The following is an 18,965-nucleotide window of genomic DNA, read 5'->3' on the forward strand; positions in this document are numbered from 1 at the left end:
ACTAGGACAGCGCTCACATTCTAAACTGCTAGCCTCTACTGCAAAGACCTAACATAATAATTCATTAAGATTTGGGGATTCTAAAGAGAACAATGCTCATTCTCAGAGAAAAAGCCACATACACAAAAAATCCAATTTAAATTCAAGACTGCTTTATGGACCTCAGGTTACAAAGCAACAATCTATGCATTCATTTCCACATATCATACTTTGACATTTAATGCATCAACTTCCTGTTTAAATCCTGTTTTCCAGCATGTCTCTATAACTACTTTTCACAAGTCTGATTATTCCATTTATGAGTCACAGAATCAATCAATCAAGAAATAGCCTAAGTTTTCACTTGCGCAGTTCATTTTCAGAGCACTCTCAAAACTACTTGGTAGAAGTAACTATCCCCCAAATATTTCTACTTCTCCTCCATCATGAAGAGTTGCTTCTGAGAAGTTGTGCATCCAGTAACTATATTTTCCTGCATCTTTATTCTATGTGGTTATTGTGAGTTGTTCTCCTTAATAAAGCAGAAATGGAAGTGAAGTGTGCCATCTACAGACCCTGGGGCTTAAGAAATGGTTTGCATTCTCCACCCAATTACCACCCCTTTGTCCATTTGGTGAGGATTAACATAGCAACGGTGGAAACTACCTCTTGAAGACAGAGCAACAGAAGTTGGCAGTTAACTATAGCCTTGCATTTACCTCTGGCTTCACTTGAGGATAACTTAAATTTATTTTACTTCACACCACTGATGCTTAAGGTCTTTTCTGTTAAAATATCTAGTAGTACCTTAACTAATATTTAAAATGGTGCCAGGGTGAATGTTACGATAATGAATACCCAAACCACATGGCATTAGCATAACATCATTAGAGACAGGAAAGTTGTCAATCCAAATTAATTGATGGTAAAATATTTAGGAAAACTGTTGCCTGCATAATTCAAGAAGGCAGATCACATAACTACTGAGTCCACAGTTCTGATACAGCATCTGGAAATAGCAAGTTTTATGTTTTATTGGTTGTTTTTGGTTTCTCCTGTGCAGTATTACCAAAAGATTGTCTCAGGCAAGAATTGGCTGGTGTTAAAAAGAACAAAAGCCCCAGAAGCCAGAAACCAAAGGCTGTACAGGGTTGGAGAAACTGAACAATCCTGGACTCCAAATATTAAGAAATATATTTGAAAAGATTTAAAATCACAAGATAACGCAAAAAGATTTCTCAGATGAACAAAAGTCACCAAATCCTGATTAAGGCGGTGGTCTTCTCACCTACTGTTCCAAATGAATTAAGGTCACATCCACTAATTTGAGAGTAAGATACTCAGTTGGAAAGGGGCAAAGATATAAACAAGGTTTTTTAATCATGTCTTTAAAAAGAAGAATGTGGTGTGCTGGCACATGGAATGACTGGAAGCAAATAAGCCAGAGACTACTCAATTTTGAGAGGGAGCCGTACTGCCAAAGAAACCACAAGTTCAGAATAGAAGCCTTTGGCAAGAGTGAGGCTCAAAATGGCATGTTCAAAAACCACGTTGTGAAATAATAGCAGCCTAAGATCCATTTCAGTTGAGATTGTAGATGATAGTGGACAAAGAGAGTCTCAAATGGAAAATCAGGGGACCGGAAGAAAAATGAATAGAGTTGCTACAGAGAATAGAGACCCTAAATTTTAAAAAAATGTCCTCACTTGCAGGACAGAGTCCCTGCTCACAATACCCTCCTGCAGGATTTCCCCGTTCCAGTTGACACCTACCTGTTCTGTGTCTTCGTCCTTCCCTTTTCTGAAAGGGAGCACTTTTGTGATTATACAATTCTGCCCCATCATTGTACATTGGAGGTTTATGTATGTATATGCAGAGGGGTGATAACTTCTATTTTAGTTTATAGGCTATCTGGCTATGGGGAGTTATACCTGAACTTGATGAAATGGACTATGCATCAACTCAAGATCCTTGAATACGGTGATTACATGGGACCTTGGGTTGCCTCATTTGGGGATGTGAGAGAGCAGGGAACATTTTGTTGCATAGGGAGAATGGCGTGTGTGTGTGGTTATGGTTCAGACTCTGCCTACCACAGAGGAGGGTATTTGCTGCTAAGTAGCTGTAAAGTTAAGGGTCACATTTCCAAACCTCTTCAATCTAGATGGGGCTATATTAACAAGTTCTAATCAATGAAATGTGAGTGGTGATGTTGTGTATGATTGCTTGAATGAAATCATGAGGAAGCATCATCTTTCTTTTCTGGGTTGACATGGATAAGGACGATGATCTTAAAAGCTGTGCCTGGAAAATGGTAAAGCCACAAGAAGAGGCCTAGGTTCATGAACCACCTCTTTAAGGTGAGTAATCCCCTGGTCTGACTCCATGTAGAATGAGGAATTCAACTTTTGTTGTATTTAATCGCTAAGATTGGAGAGAGATCGTTCTGCTGCAGCAGCTCCTATTATTTTAAATAACATATCTTCCTACCTTAATACTAGTTTCTCTTTAAATCTACTAAACACTGAAGTCTTCAGTTAATTCTTTCCTCAACACTTTACACTGTTTGCACATGAGCTTATTCTCTAAGGGTTTTTGTCTTTCATTCATTTGAAAAAGAAGGTCACTGAAGCCTATCTATATTTCTCTATGTTAAATATGCAACAAAAATCACACTTATTAACCATGAGACACCCTACAATGATGAAGCAGATTGTTTTTTGGCATGTTAATGCCAAGGCATTTAGTTCAATTTTGTGTTTAATAACCTTTTTAAGATTTAGAACTACATATCTAACTTTTAATCGTTACATTTGAGTTCATAATTCAAAAATATTGTTGTATATACATTTCCATAATATTGTCAGAATGTAAACAAAGAAATGAAACCATGTGTTGACTGAAATAAACTGATATTTGTGTATATGGCATGTTTGCATGTGTCTGTGTGCTCAGAATATTAAATTCATTGGGAAGAGAACAATGCAACAACACAATAGCAAACAAGAAAAAACTGCCATTTTGAAAATGTGTTTTCTGATACTGTGTTACTTTAATATGCAGTATTTCATTTATTCTCACAACAATCCTGGATAAAAATTATTCAGTTGCTATTTTACAAAATTGACCTATAAGGAGATAAAGCATGATATTTTTTGGATTCTCTAATATCATACAACTACTTTATTAGGCAACCCAGATTTTAAAACACATGCCAGTTTCTCTAAGCACAGCATCTAAACTTTTTCCTATGTTCCCATATTGCCATCATCTCTACATCTAGTTCACATAGAAACTGATCTTTACCCTACACTTACCTATTCTGTCATATTAAACTGCTTGTTTCTCTCTTCTATCAGTATCATTACACCTCTCAGAAAATAGTGGAGGCCTTTATTTAGCATCTTTTTTAGGGGTAATATCCTAATCAAAAATATCCTCCTATGATGTCAATTTCTATAATGTTTTAGAAAGTCAGATATTTAAAATAAGCATATTTTTGACCTAGGAAAAAATATATAGATACAAGATTTGAGAAAACACTAATCTAATATTAACCACATGAGTAAATTATAAAAGAAATTTAAGAATATGTTTTGCATTATCTAATGGACTTATCATTTAAGCTTTCCACTTGGCATTATTTTCTGACCTAAAAGTAGGGGTGAGGTGCATAGATAAATGATTTAATTGAATAGTCACTTATTTTATATTTACTTTCTGCAATGCAAACTCCTAAATGTTTTAGGTACTACAGTAATGTACTAATCATCCAGAAGATGAAACATCTGAGAAGTTTACATAGAGAAATTGACAACTGAGTAGTCCCTAGAATGAATAATAAAATTTCTTTATGCCAGGGCATTAGAAAGTGAGCAATGAGACAAAAATTTTCTGACCAGAGTCTCTCATAAAGAGCAGGAAAGTTAAATTAAAAGGTATAACAAGAGAGAGAGAGTTGAAAAAAGAAATGGGGATCATATTATGAATGGCTTTGCATTTCATGCTCAAGAATTTATCCTCTATTTAAGAAGAAATGGAGAATAATGGATTAGAACTTTGAATAGCAATATTTTAAATAATGAGAACAACTAAATCATATCAAGCACTTACACAACTTTCTATTTTAAAAATGTAATGTATTTTCTACCTTAGATTATAAGCGTCACTAAAGCTGGATCCATGTATGTTTTCACATAAAATTTTACTCTCAGTATCTGAGCATAGTAGGTACTCAACCAATATCTGATGAATAATAATTTTATATCTCTGCTAAGGACTTCAGATCAATTATTCCATGTAAAAAAATGTAGTGTGGTAGGTACTATTATTATCTTTATTCTGTATATGAAGGGGCTAAGAATTGTAAGGGTTACATAACTTGTCCTTATTCAAATAGGTGACAGAAAATGAGATCTAGGGTTATATGACTCCTAGATTCTAGTTTATAAACACAAAACAAAAAGTTTTCAAAAACTGTAATGTACAGAGTATCATCTGTGGAGAATGTTAAATGAAAGCTATAAAGAAATGCCCAAGAATATTCTGATTAAGTAAATTGTGGACAAGAAGTTGGAAACATCATTTTTAAAAATTCAATCTAGTTGATTCTGATACAATTCCCCTTATTAAGAGTCATTGTGCAATATTATGCAATTCAAAACAAGGTGTTTCAGATTAGAATAAGGTGGGAAATATCTCCTGAGTAGAGATATAGCTTTATTCCTTCTGTCTTTTTAATTACCCACACTCATTATCATTAATGTCATATTAAGAAAAAGCACATATATTTAAGTTTATATGTTTATAAACATAAAATTGCTTATGCTTAAATGTTAACTAATACTCTGAGGTTGTATAAAAGTACTAAGTGACTTTCAGACAAGAATATATCCATCAAAAGGACTTTCCAAGGGAGAAGAGGAAAATTATTCTAACTTTAAAGATAAATTAAATGACTTTGTAGATTTCAGTCAAATGAGGCATTGAAATAGGATAGACTGAACATAAAGCTGGATGAAGGATTATTTAGAAATTTTCTTCTGAATTATTCTTATTCAGTGTGGAAAATGGTATCTATTTCCTAAAAGACTATGTGCTATTGAAGATAACGGATATGTTGTTTGAAGTATGCAAGAAATATTTTTTTATAATAATGAATGAGTAATTTAAGCCTGACAAAATGACTTTGTAATCACTGAATGAAGATAAAAGGAAAATTTTATTATCCTAATTAATGAGGATAGTACAAAGGTGTCTCTATAGCAGCATGGTGTGTGTTCAGGATTAATAAATACTATTTGATTATTTGCAAAGCTGCTGTTCATTGTATTGAATTATTAACAGATACATTTTTATCTTTGCAATTTCAACCAATTGCCATATTGGTAGGTGGTAATAAGCTGCCAAGGGATGCAGTGATTGAGATGAAGACAGAAAAATTGTTACTGTGACATACTGAATAGTGCTGTATATTAGGAAGTACAGCAAGTGAGCATTTATGTGAAAAGTTGGTTTATGATAAAATAATTAACTACCCTCAGGCTAAAATGGTACCATATGTTAGAAGCTGTATCCTTAAAGCCCTCAAAAAATGTAATTCATGCAAAAAATACTATAGATTTTAAAATATGGATATATTAGTCAGGGTTCTCTAGGGAAACAGAACTAACAGGAGATACCTGGTAACCAGTATGAGATTTTATAAAATTGACTCACATGACTGTTGGGATGCACAAGTCTGAATTCTGTAGGTGTGGCTGCAAGCCAAGGACTATGATGAAGGCCCCTTCCCCAGAAGATGCTGGCTATTTGAAGTCGAGATGGGAATTCTCCCCCTGAATTCTGAAATCACTTCTCCTTTAATGACCTTTAACTTTCACTCGTTGCAGATAGCAATCTTCCCAGTTCACTGTAGATGTAATTGACCATTTATGCAATCAATTCATTGATGATTAAGATCCATGATATGCCCTTGTATTATAGTTAGCCTAGTGATTGCTTGACCAAACTGGGCACCATTATTTGGCCGAGTTGACACATTAGCCTAACCATTACAGTCCACCCTATGACAACTTGGCAGCCATACACCACATCACCTTAAACCATCCATAGTCTCTAAATAAAAACACTAACAGGCATATATAAATGTATATATGTGTATATGTGTGTGTGTGTGTGTGTATATATATAAAAGGCATATATAAATGTACATTATACATATTGTATATATAATACTCAATTGTCCTGAGTACAAATGAAAATATACACTAAATCCATCCAGGATAGAATGCAAGTCTTTGGGTAATATTCACTCTTAAAATAGACATCTTTAAATACTATGATATGGAACTTATATCATATGATAAGGGGAAAAGATAGGGAATAAAACAAAGATGTTTGTTTTATGTACATATACAAACTTACAAAAAACAAGACAAGGAAAAATATTCGTAACCATTACAGTCCTTAGTTCTTTGGTCACATGGTCAAAGTTTGAATTTATCATGATCTTCTTCCATTACCCATTCCATAATCCCTTTACCCTCAGCAAGCAACTCAGCTGGCCATAGTTCTTTGCCTGTTGGGGAGATCCAAACCTTCATTCCTGAAGATGCTGGTCTATTGTAATCCTTCCTGGATTGGGTTGTTGCAATTTCCCATTGACTTTAATTACAAGACATGGTAGTTGTGAGGGTTAGACAAATGTGTCACCTGGGCCAGTTAATTGTGTCCATTTGTTTGGTCAAGCAAGTACTGGGCTAATTGTAATATAAGGACATTTATGGTCTTTAGTCATCAGTGAGTTTAACGCATAGATGGCTGATTATATCTACAATCAACCAGGGAGATTGCCATCAGCAATGAGTGATGGTTTATCCAATCAGTTGACTGCCTTAAAGGGAAGTGATTTCAGCATTCAGAGAATTTTCAGCTTGTCTTTGGACAGCCAGTGTCTCTCAGGAACTCATCAAGGATCTTCACCAGACTTTCATCGGAGCCCCTGGTTTGCAACCTGCCTGTGAAATCTGGACTCACTTGTATCCCCATGGTCATAAGAGAGAATTTTATAAAATCTCATACTATTTACAGATATCTCCTGTAGATTCTGTTTCCCTAGAGAACCCTGACTAATACAGTAGTAATATGAGATGCCCCTGGGGGGCTCCTGTATTCCAGGAAAACTCTTCTTTAACTCCAGTGTATAGATAGAGTCCTGTTTCCCCTTGATCATCAGAATCAATCAGTCCAGCTAGTACAGTAATTCCTTTGTTTGCCTGTTGATTCAGAGGCATGACGAGTCCAAAGGACCAGGTGGCAGTCTTACCTTCCAGTACAATGGAATCATTCTTGTGTACCTTGATGGAAGCACTGCTCCTTTTGGAACTGAGACCTGTAGACCAGCAGAGCTTAAGGTTTCAGGGACAGAAAGTAACAGTTATCCTACTGTATACTGAAGTTTAATAGTGAGTGGTGCCACTCCCACTTCCACTCCTTGATTCCTGGACCTGTGAATACTGGCTATGGGAGGAAACAGCACCAAAGAGTGGACACTGATTTAGAGGATACACAGTCTCCTGGAGAACATTACCCCAATCAATGAAAGGTATTGCCACCTAGTTGGTGACATAATTGAGTCTTCCAAAGGTCATTTCACTGTTCTGTCATTCCAGCTGCTTCAGGATGAAAGAGAATTTGGTAAAAGCAATGAATTCCATGAGCATGTGCCCATTCCTGCATATCATTTGCTATTAAGTGAGTTCCTTGATCAGAGGTGAAGCTGTGAAGAATACCATGACAGCAAATAAGACATTTGGTAAGTTCACGGATGGTAGTTATGGAACAAACATTGCATGCAGGGAAGGCAAACCCATATCCAGAGCATTTGTCTATTCCATTTAGAACAAATCGCTGCCCCTCCATGATGGAGATGGTCCAATGTAATCAACCTGCCACTATGTAAAAGGCTGATCATCTTGGGGAATGATGCCATGAGGATGAATGTGGGTCTCTGCTACTGGAAGATAGGGCATTCAGCAGTGGTTGTAGCCAAGTCAGCCCATGTTTCTGAGCCCATGCAGAACCTTCATCCCTACAACCACAGCCACCCTTGTAAAAGGCCATAGGTGTCTTTGAGGAAAAGTGGAAGAAAGATTATCAGTATAAATTTTTGGCAGTGAACCAGGATCCTTCCCCAAGGATTCTTCAAAGAGGCTCTGGGTCTGTAAACTGTTCCAAGTCTGGCAATTGGTTAAAGGGTCATAACTCTTTATTTCTGTAATTCAAGTTAGTGTTTTGTTCACTTGACCCAGAACCCTTCTAATTATACAGATCATATAGGAATTTACTAGACTGCCCATCTATTTTACTTCTAGGTGTCTGATAGCCATTACCATAATTCTATGTGATTCAGACTCTTTTGATTGCTGCTTTGAGTCTGCCTTTCATTGTGGTAACCATGTCCACTTTATATTTGGCCATTAAGTGCTACTACTTGGCTTCTGCCAACCCAGGATCGAATAATTCCCATAGTGTTTAAAGTTCCTAGTTCTGTGACAGCAGTTCCCACAGTAATCTGATTTATAGGGAAGAGCAACCACAGAGCTCCTCAGGGAAGATGGAGTTAGTCTCACAAATTTATTCCTCAAAGTCCTGGTGAAAAGGTTTGTCATCTGGACATTTCTGGGGTATGTGGGCAGGTCTTAGATGGTAAATTCTTTCTAGCTTTCCCATCTCTCTAAGCTGTTGGATCCCCTCATCTTCAGTATACCAGGACAAATTGAGCATCTCAAACAAAGACATGGTAGGTCATCTTTTAGTCCATGTTTCAGCCAGCCACCTGAACAAACTGTTAGAGTCCTTTCTAACTCCTTGTGCTACAATATTGAATCCAGGATCTCTGCTTATTGGACGCATATCAATAAACTTGGTCTGATCCAACTTTATATTTCTTCCACCATTATCACATATCCTTAATATCCATTCCCACACATATTCCCCTGATTTCTCCCAGTAAAAATTGGAAAACTCATGCAGTTGTTTTGGAGTATAGCATATTTCCTCCTGGGTCACACTTTGTTTTCATCTTTGGTGGCTTTTACTTTACTCTTGTTATAAGTCTGGAAGAGAAGAGTAGTACTGGGTGTGGGTAAGGAGAAACATTAGAAGTATCTTGCAAGCCATTTACCTCTGCGAATGCCCTTGCGGTTTCATCTGGTGAGACAAGGTTAATCTCTTCAGGTAATGGTTGAATGGCAGACTCCTCAGGGCAGGGTGGAGGTTGGGTGATTTTTTTGCTCAAGGCAGGGTATACTTATACTTAGAGTGTATTTTCCCATGAATTAGAAATTGTCAGTGTAAAGCAAGCCAAGGGTAAGTGCCTTCATTCCTAGGCTGCTGTGACAAATGCCACACAAATGGTTGGATTACACAAATGAATTTATTGGCTCATAGTTTCAGAGGCTAGAATTCATGTTTCCTCCCAGGGTTGGTAGCATTCAGGCTGGGTGACAATTCTTGGCTTTCCTTGGCTTTCCCATCAGATATCTATATCCTCTCCTTTCTCTTCTTGGATCCATTGACTTCCTGTTTCTGGTTCCTTTCAACAGCATATTCTATGTCTGAATTTCTTCTACTTATGAAAGACTCCACTAATATGATTAAGGCCCTCCCTCATTCAGTTGGTTACATCTTAACTAAAATAATATTGTCAAGAGATCCTATTTACAATGGGTTCACACCCACTGAAATACAGATTAAGATTAAGAACATGCATTTTGTGGGTATACATAATTCTACCTAACACAGTAAGGATAAAGAAATACCTCTCTGGCTGCAAACATGTCCAAAGTATCAGAGAAATTCTTTGTTACTATTTAACTAAGGAAAGAGGTGCTGTTTGACACCACTACATTTTTCACTTTAGTGGGAATTTTCACAAAGTTGTAGAAACTGGTGTTGTAGGTTTGATTTTCTGGGAAGCAGACTCTGGGATGGCAATTAGCAAGTGTTCTGTTTATTAAGTAGTTCTCTTGTAATATCTTGGAAGGGAAAAATGGAAAGAAAACAAGATTTGACTGGTGCTTTAGTTTCCTTGGATGCTGCCAAAGGGGTGCTAATGCAAAGTACCAGAAATCTGCTGGCTTTTATAAAGGATATTTATTTGGGGAAAAAGCTTATAGTTACAAGGCCCTAAAGAGTCCAACTTGAGACTGCTTTCTCACCAAGGTCAGTTGTCATGTATTGAAGCAAGAGGGCAGGCAATCTCTGTCTGGTCTCTCCTTCCTTCTTCCTTTTAAGGCTCCATGGGCCCAGCTTCTTCCTATCTCAGATGTAGGCTGGCATAGGGCTCATTTCCTCCCAGGTCTTATTCAGCTGCTCAGCTGCCCAGCTGCAAACTATCAGGTGAATGGTTCATCTCTCCCCAGGACTCCAGGATCAAAACTGACAAAGTTACTCTCTTCATCCATGTCTATGGAACTCTCTCTCTCTTCTTGAATGAGTGGCCACTTATATCAGCCCTCCAAGGGGGCAGTGACTCAACCCTGAATCATGCCCTTCTGACATAGTCAAATCAAAGCTCTAACTTTAACAGGTAACCTAATCAAGATATGTCAGCTGAATCCAGTGCATTCAAAAGGTATCACACCAAGAGGAACAGACTAGTTTAAAAACATAATCTTTTTCTTTTTGGGATTTCATAAATAATATCAAACTACCACACTCCACCCTCTGAATCCCAAAAAAGACATTATAACATTCCAAAAACAAACAAACAACAACCAAAAAAAAAAAAAACACACCTTATTTCAGTAGCAATGCTAAGTACAAAATCACATGACAATTAGTTTATAGACATACACTTTGTGTTGGGACAAAATCCCCTCTGACTATAGACCTGTGAAATTTACAAAACAATTTATCCACTTCCAATATACAAAGGAACAGACATAGGATAAACATTTGCATTATCATAAGGAGAATTTGGGAGGGAAACACTGGACCCTAACAGTTCTGAAAACCTGTAGGGCATACTCCAGTAGAGTTCAAAGTCTGAGAGTCATCCTCAAGATGATGGTTTTTCTCAGGACCTCACGGGGGCCCACACTTTCCACATGTTTGCTCAGTGGCCATTTTCTTGGTTTTACCCTCATCAAGCATCTGGGTATGACCGAGTTTCAGATCTCACCCTCCAAGAACATTGGGGCATTGCCACACTTCACCCAATCTCTGGGGTAGAGTCTCAACCCCCTTATTACACTGAGGTGATGGCAATATTCTCCCTAATCTCTGGCATACAGGCCCAGTCTTCTCAGAACAGTGAGGTGGCCTTCCCAAATCTATGGGGAGCAGACCCATCCCTTTCAGAGCAATGGGGTGTTGACTTCACTCTCCCCAACCTATGGAGAATAGGCCCACTCCTCTCAGAGCACTAGGGTGGCTACTTCACTCTCCCCAGTCCTTGGGAAATGTGCTCTGCCCTCTTTGTAGTCTGGGGTAGCAAAACAGATGTTCAAGCAAATACCAATCAATAGGTTGGCTTAAGTAATGGAAATTTATTGACTCACAGTTCTGAGGCTCAGAAAAGTCCAAATGAAGGAATAATCAAAGTAAAACTTTCTTCCCATATACTAATATTCTAGGGCAGGCTGTCAGTGATCCTTGGTCCTGGACTTCTCTCTCACATGGAAATGCATATGGTAGCCTCTCCTGTCCCCTCCCTTCTCTTTCAGGCTCCATTGGTATTTAGCTTCTGGAGGCTCCCTATGGTTTTTCCTCTGTCTGAATTTCATTCCGCTTATACAGGACTCTAGTAACAAGATTAAGATCTATCTTGATTGAATTGGACTACATATTTACGAAGTAACCTCATCAAAATGTCCTACTTTATTTCCTACACTCAGAGGAATGGTTTATGTTTAAGAACATGTTTTTCTGGGGTCCATAGCACCAAACCAATACAGCAGGGGAGACATTGGCCTGTGATGTAATCCCAATGAAGACTTCAGCTGAGCCTTCAGGGACCACTCAGTCTGAAAGAGGGGATTTTGCTGATGCCTCACAGCACTATCTACAACCAGCTGTTATCAAATGATAATTTCAGTATTCTGCTTCAAGTTGTATGGCCAACTCAATATGGACACTGACCCTTCAATTGAAAACTAAAAGTTCTGAATAAAATACACACTAAAATGTCCTGTATGACATTGCAATGATGAATACAGGCCATTATACATTTTGTCATAATCTATAAAATTGTGTGGGGCAGAGTGTAAATTCTAATGTAAACTATAGTACATGGTTAGTAGCAACATTTCAATATGTGTTCATCAACTGTAACAAATGTACCAAACTAATGAAAGATACTGTTAATGTCAGAAAGTATGAGATGGGGATGGGGTGGGGCATATGGGAATCCTCTATATTTTTAATGTAACATTTATGTAACCTAAGGCTTTAAATTAAAATAAAAATATAGGGGAAATGTGAGAACATGGTATCAGATTAGGCAGGTAGGGCTCAACTCTCTCACAAATACAAATGAGAAAGACTGAAAAGCTATCTGATGGGCCCGCTTTGGGGGTCAGCAGGCCAGGTCATTGCTTCACAGCTCCCAGGAGGGTGAAGGACAGAGAGACAAAGAACCAGAAGCAACAAATGTGAGTTACCAAACCCCAGTAGCAACCGGGAAGGGTTCCCTTTCCCCACCCCCAAGATATTAAGCTGGGGTAAAATCTCTAGCTCTCTGCAGTCAACTGAAAAGGGACACCTTCCTCCCTGTCAGCTATTTCAAGGAAAAAGTGAGTGGGGGGCAGGGCTTTTCTTCAGGGAATTGAACCAGAAAAGCCTGCTTTGAATCTTGATGCTGACCAGATCAAATCAAAGGAAAACAGAGTTTGAAATTCTTCTGTGGAAATGTTCTCTGATGAGCAGCATCCAGTGGCTGGTCTGGAAATAATTGCATGGACAAAAACTGCTTTTGATCTTCTCTTTATCATAACACCTGAGAGAAATTCTGTACCCCATTATTGAGTCCCTGATATGATTTTGATAACTTACGCTGGGTAATTTAAAAGATTTAGAATATGTTAACCTAAATATTAAAGAAGAGCTGTGGGGGGGGGGGGGGAACCAACACTAGGCAAGAGAGAGAAATTGACCATCAAAGTAAATTCACAAATATAATCAGAAGCCTAGACATCAGCAAAAAATTACAAGCCATACTGGGAAAGAGGAAGAAATGGCTTAGCCAAAGGAAGAGACCAAATATCCTGAAGAGTTACAGGATTTAAGACAATGAACCAAAGATAGTCACACAACTCTCCTAAAACAATTCAAAGAATTGAAAGAAAATATAACTAAAGAAATAAAGGATATAAAGAAGACCAGGGTGAGCATAAAGAACAACTTGAAAACCTGCAAAGAAAAGTAAAAGACCATGTAAGAATGAAAGACATGATGGGTGGGATTAAAAATACATTAGAATCATGTCTCTGCAGCACACTTGTAGTCTATGTCTTGGACAGTATGATATTCTCATTTTTAGGTTTCTTAATAAGGTCTTTTGTCCCTTGCCTATCCTATAAAAAAAATTAAAAGCATGTAAGAGCAGATTTGAATTGCTCAAAGGCAGAATTAGTGATTTCAAAGAAAGAACATTTGAACTGGAAAAAAAGAGAACAGAAAAAGAAGAGAATGGAAAAAATGGAGCAGGGTCTGAGGAAATTGAATAGCAATGCTAAACACACAAACATATGCATTATTGGTGTCCCAGTAGAAGAACAGAATGGAAAAGGGGCAGGAAGAATATTTGAGGAAACAATGGTGAAAAACTTCCCAACCCTTGTGAAAGACATAAATATCAATATCCAAGGACAACACACCTCAAACTGCATAAAACCAAATAGACCTACTCTGAGACACCTACTATTCAGAATGGCAAATATCAGAAATAAAGAGAGGATTCTGAAAGTAGGAAGAGAAAAGTAAAGCACCTCATTCAAGGGAATCCTGATAAGATTAAGTGCCAACTTAACCATGGAGAAAACCATGGAGGCAAAAAGAAAATGGTTTGATGTATTTAAGGTACTGAAAAAGAAAAACTACCAGCCATGAATTCTGTATCTGGCAAAGCTGTCCTTCAAAAATGAAGGTGAGTTCAAAGTCTTCACAGACAAACAAAAAATAATAGAATATATTACCAAAAGACCAGAATTACAAGAGATACTAAAGGGAAGGCTGTGGCATGAAAGTAAAAATCAAGGGCTAGGCCTTGGAGAAAAGTACATAAATCATGATTAGGAAGGATAAATTAAAGGGTAAAAAGACAGACAATAGTAAAATATGACAACAGAAAGCCAAAGAACAGAATAGATGAAGTAAGAATGCTTTAGAGTAACAACACTGGACATTAATGGGTTGAATTCCCCAATCAAAGGACATAGACTGACAGAACTGATTTAACAATGAGCCATCTATATGTAGTCTACAAGGGACTCATCTCATACATAAGAACACAACCAGGTTAAAAGTGAACAGGTGGGAAAAGGTAGTACCCAAAAAAGAGCTGGAGTAGTGACATTAATATCAATCAAAATAGATTTAAATGCAAAATAGTCATAAGGGATGAAGAAGGTCACTATATATTAATAAAAGGGGTAGTTAACCAAAAAGAAATAACTATACTAAATATTTATGCACCTAACATGGGTGCCCCAAGATATGTGAAGCACACACTAACAAGGCCAAAGGGAGAAAGAGTTCTCAACAATAATAGTTGAAGACTTCAATACACCACTCTCAGTGTTGGGTAGAACTTCTAGACAGAGGATAAATAAATGAAATAAGAGCTTGAATAATATGATAAATGAACTAGACCTAACATTCATCTATAGAGCATTGTATCCCCAAACAGCTGTATATACATTATTTTCAAGTGCTCAGCGAACCTTTGCCAATATAGACCATATGTTGCGTCACAAGGCAAGTCTCATTAAATTTAAAAAGATTGAAATTATATAAAATACTTTGATCATAACAGAATGAAACTGGCATTTAATAATGGACTCAAAAAGGGAAATTTCGTATCTATATGGAGATTAAACAGCACAGTTTTAAATAATCAGTGAGTCAAAGAAGAAATTGCAAGAGAATTCAGAAAATATATTGAGACAAATGAACATGAGAACAAAACATCAAAACCTATGGAACACCAAAAACCAGTGCTTAGGAGAAAATTTAAAACCCTTAGTGATTACATTAAAAAAGAAGAAAAAGTTAAAGTTGAAGATCTAACTGCACATTTGCAGGAACTGGAAAAATAACAGCAAACTAATGCCAAACAAAGCCAAAGGAAAGAAAGAAATAAAAATCAGAGCAGAAATAAATGAAATTGAGAACATCAGCAACAACAAAAAAACAATAGAAAGAATCAACAAAACCAAAGTGGTTCTTTGAGAATATCAAGAAAATTGATAAACCCTTAGCTAGACTGACAAAGAAAAAAAGAAAAGACACAAATAAATAAAAGCAGAAATGAGTAGGGAGACATTACCATTGACCCTGCAGAAACAAGAGAGATCATAGCAGGAAACTATAAATGTAGAGGACATGGACAAATTCCTAAAAACACACAAACCACCTACACTGACCCTAGAAGAAATAGGAGACCTCAACAAAACAATCACAAGTAAAGAGATTGAAACAGTCATCAAATATCTCCTAAGGAAGAAAAGCCTAGGAACTAATGGCTTCATAGGTGAAATCTACCTATCATTCAAAGACAATCTAATAACAATCTTGCTCAAGCTCTTCCCAAAAAATGAACAGGAAAGAATCCTACCAAACTCATTCTATGAAGGCTGCATCACTCTAATACCAAAGCCAGATAAAGATACTAAAAAACAAACAAACAACTATCTTTAACTGGTTTTGGTATTAGAGTCCAATATCTCTAATTAATAAAGACGCAACAAAAATTCTCAACAAAACACTTGCAAACCAAATCCCAAAGGCACATTAAAAGAATTACACACCATGATCAAGTGGGTTTTATCTCAGGTATGCAAGGGTGGTTCAACACAAGGAAATCAAGTAGTGTAATAACCTGCATTGATAAATGGAAGAAGAAAAATCACATGATCCTCTGGATTGATGCAGAAAAGGCATTTGACAAAATAATGCACTTTTTTGATAAAAACACTCCAAAAGATAGGAATAGAAGGAAGCTTTATCAGTGTGGTAAAGTGCATATGTGAAAAGCCTACAGCTAGCATTGTTCTCAATAGTGAAAAACAAAGCTTTCCCACTGAGATCTGGAGCAAGACAATGTTGTCCACCATTACTGATATTAAATATTGTGCTTGAAGTTCTGGAAAGAGCAATTAGGATAGATACAGAAATAAAAGGCAACTACATAGGAGAGGAAGAAGTAAAACTTACACTGTTTGCTGATGATATGCCCCTATATCTAGAATCTCCTGAAAAATTGACAACAAAGCTACAAAGTGGTGGAATACACACTACACAAAAATCGATAACATTTCTGTAAACTACTGATATGCAATCTGAGGAGGAAATCATATGAAAAATCTCATTTATATAGTGACTGAAACAATCAAATATTTAGGAATAAATTAAACAAGGGACATAAAGGAAAGACATTTCATGTTCATGGATTGGAAGACTAAATATTGTTAAGATGTCAATTCTACCCAAACTGATTTACAGATTCTTTGCAATCCAATAAAAATCCCAACAGCCTTTTTTTGCAAAAATGGGAAAAGCCCATTATCAAATATATTTGGAAGTGTAAGGGACCCTGAATAGCCAAAAATGCTTTTAAAAAGAAAATTGAAGTAGGAGAACACTCATTTCCTGATTTTAAACCATATAACTTAGCTACAGCCATAAAAACAGCATGATACTGGAATAAAGACAGACACATTGACCAATAGAACCAAATCAAGAACTCAGAAATAGACCCTCACATCTACAGTCAATTGATTTCTGGCAAGGCTGTTAAGCCCTACCAGCTAGGTCAGAACAGTCTATTAAAAAATGGTGCTGGTAGAACAGATAACCATATCCAAAAGAAAGAAAGAGGACCCCTACCTCACACCTTATACAAAAATTAACTCAAAATGGATCAAGGACCTTAATATAAAAGTAATGATCTTAAAATTCCTAGAAGAAAATATAGAAAACATCTTCAAGATCTTTTGGCAGGCTGTAGTTTCTTAAACTTTACACCCAAAGCACAACCAACAAAAGGAAAAAGAGATAAATGGGACCTTCTCAAAATTAAACACCTCTGTACCTCAAAGGACTTTGGCAAAAGTCAATGGGGGAAAATATTTGGAAGTCATATATCTGGTAAGAGTTTAATATCCATGATATATAAAGAGGTCATACAACTCAACAATAAAAAGTCAAACTACCTTATTAAAATATGGACAAAGGACTTTAAAAGACAATTGTCCAAAGAAGAAATACAAATGATGAAGAAACACATGAAAAAATGTTCAACATCACTAGAAATTAAGAAAATGCAAAGCAAAACTACAATGAGATATTATTTCACACCTATTAGACTGGCCACTATCAAAAAGCTGGAAAACTGTTAATGTTATAGAGAATGTAGAAAGATAGGAATGCTTATTCACTGTTGGTGGGAATGTAGAATGGTACAGCCACAGTGGAGAACTATTTGGAAGTTCCTAAAGAAGTTGAATATTGGATTTGCCATGTGACTTGTCATGTGACCACTGTAGGTATATACCCAGAAGAAATGAGAGCAGTGACACAAACAGACATCTGCAAGCAGATGTTCACAGAAGCATTATTCACGATTGCCAAAAGTTGGAAACAACTCAGGTGTCCATCAACTGACAAATGAATAAACAAATTGTGGTATACACACACAGTGGAATATAATGCGATGGTAAGAAGAAATGAGTTTGTAAAGCATATGACAACACGTATGAACCTGGAGGACATTATATTGAGTGAATCAAGCCAGACACAAAGGACACGGACTGTATGATTGTGCTATTATGAACTAAATATAATGTGTAAATTCATGGAATGAATAATTAGAATACAGGCCACCAGATAATAGAATGACAGTAGAGAATGGAAAGCTGATGATTAATCTGTACAGAATTGGTTAAAATGTTGTTTGTAAATCTTTTGAAATGAAAGGAAATGGTCAGAGCACATCATGATATTTGTGACTAGCAAAGCTATTATATTGGCATGACAGTGGTTGAAAGATAAAGCCTAAGGACATATATAGTGCTAGAAGGAAAGCTAAAAAATGTAACTTGGGACTGTATAACATAGTGAAACCTCATGTAAACTATGAATATGAATGATATTGCATATATAAGACTTCCTACAAAATAGAGATATTAAAAAAACTAGAGAGAAAGAAACAGAATAGCAGCCATATACAGTAGGGGAAGCATAGAGTTTGAGAGGTGATTAAAATTTTTTTTATTATTATTATTATCACTTGAATAATGAAAATGCTTTAAAAATGGTTGACTATTTTTGCACAACTATGTGATTATACTGAATCCCCCTGATTGTATACTTTGCATGGATTTATGCTTTATTAATATGCAGCAATACAATTGATTTGTTAAAAACTACTGACTCTATTTGCAGAAAAAAAATATATATATATATATTGATTCCAACAATTATTTGTCAATATCATGAATATTCTGCAGAAGACAAAATTAAGTAAAGGCAGGAAAAAAGAAGATAGGCAATGTTCTGAAGCTAGATTTCACTCTGAAGTCATTTTTCAAAGTCAAATGAATTTTCCCTTTGTCTTCTCAGAGGTTTATGGGAAGGTAGAGAAAGAATACATAGGTTAAGGTCTAGGCAAGCTGGAATATCTGATAAGACACCTCATGATTAACTGGCTCTCCAATGGACACATGGTAAGTATGATTGTAAACTGGAAAGTTTCACTCCCT

Source organism: Dasypus novemcinctus, chromosome 5 (genome assembly GCF_030445035.2).
Source record: "Dasypus novemcinctus isolate mDasNov1 chromosome 5, mDasNov1.1.hap2, whole genome shotgun sequence".
In the NCBI taxonomy this organism is placed as follows: Eukaryota; Metazoa; Chordata; class Mammalia; order Cingulata; family Dasypodidae; genus Dasypus; species Dasypus novemcinctus.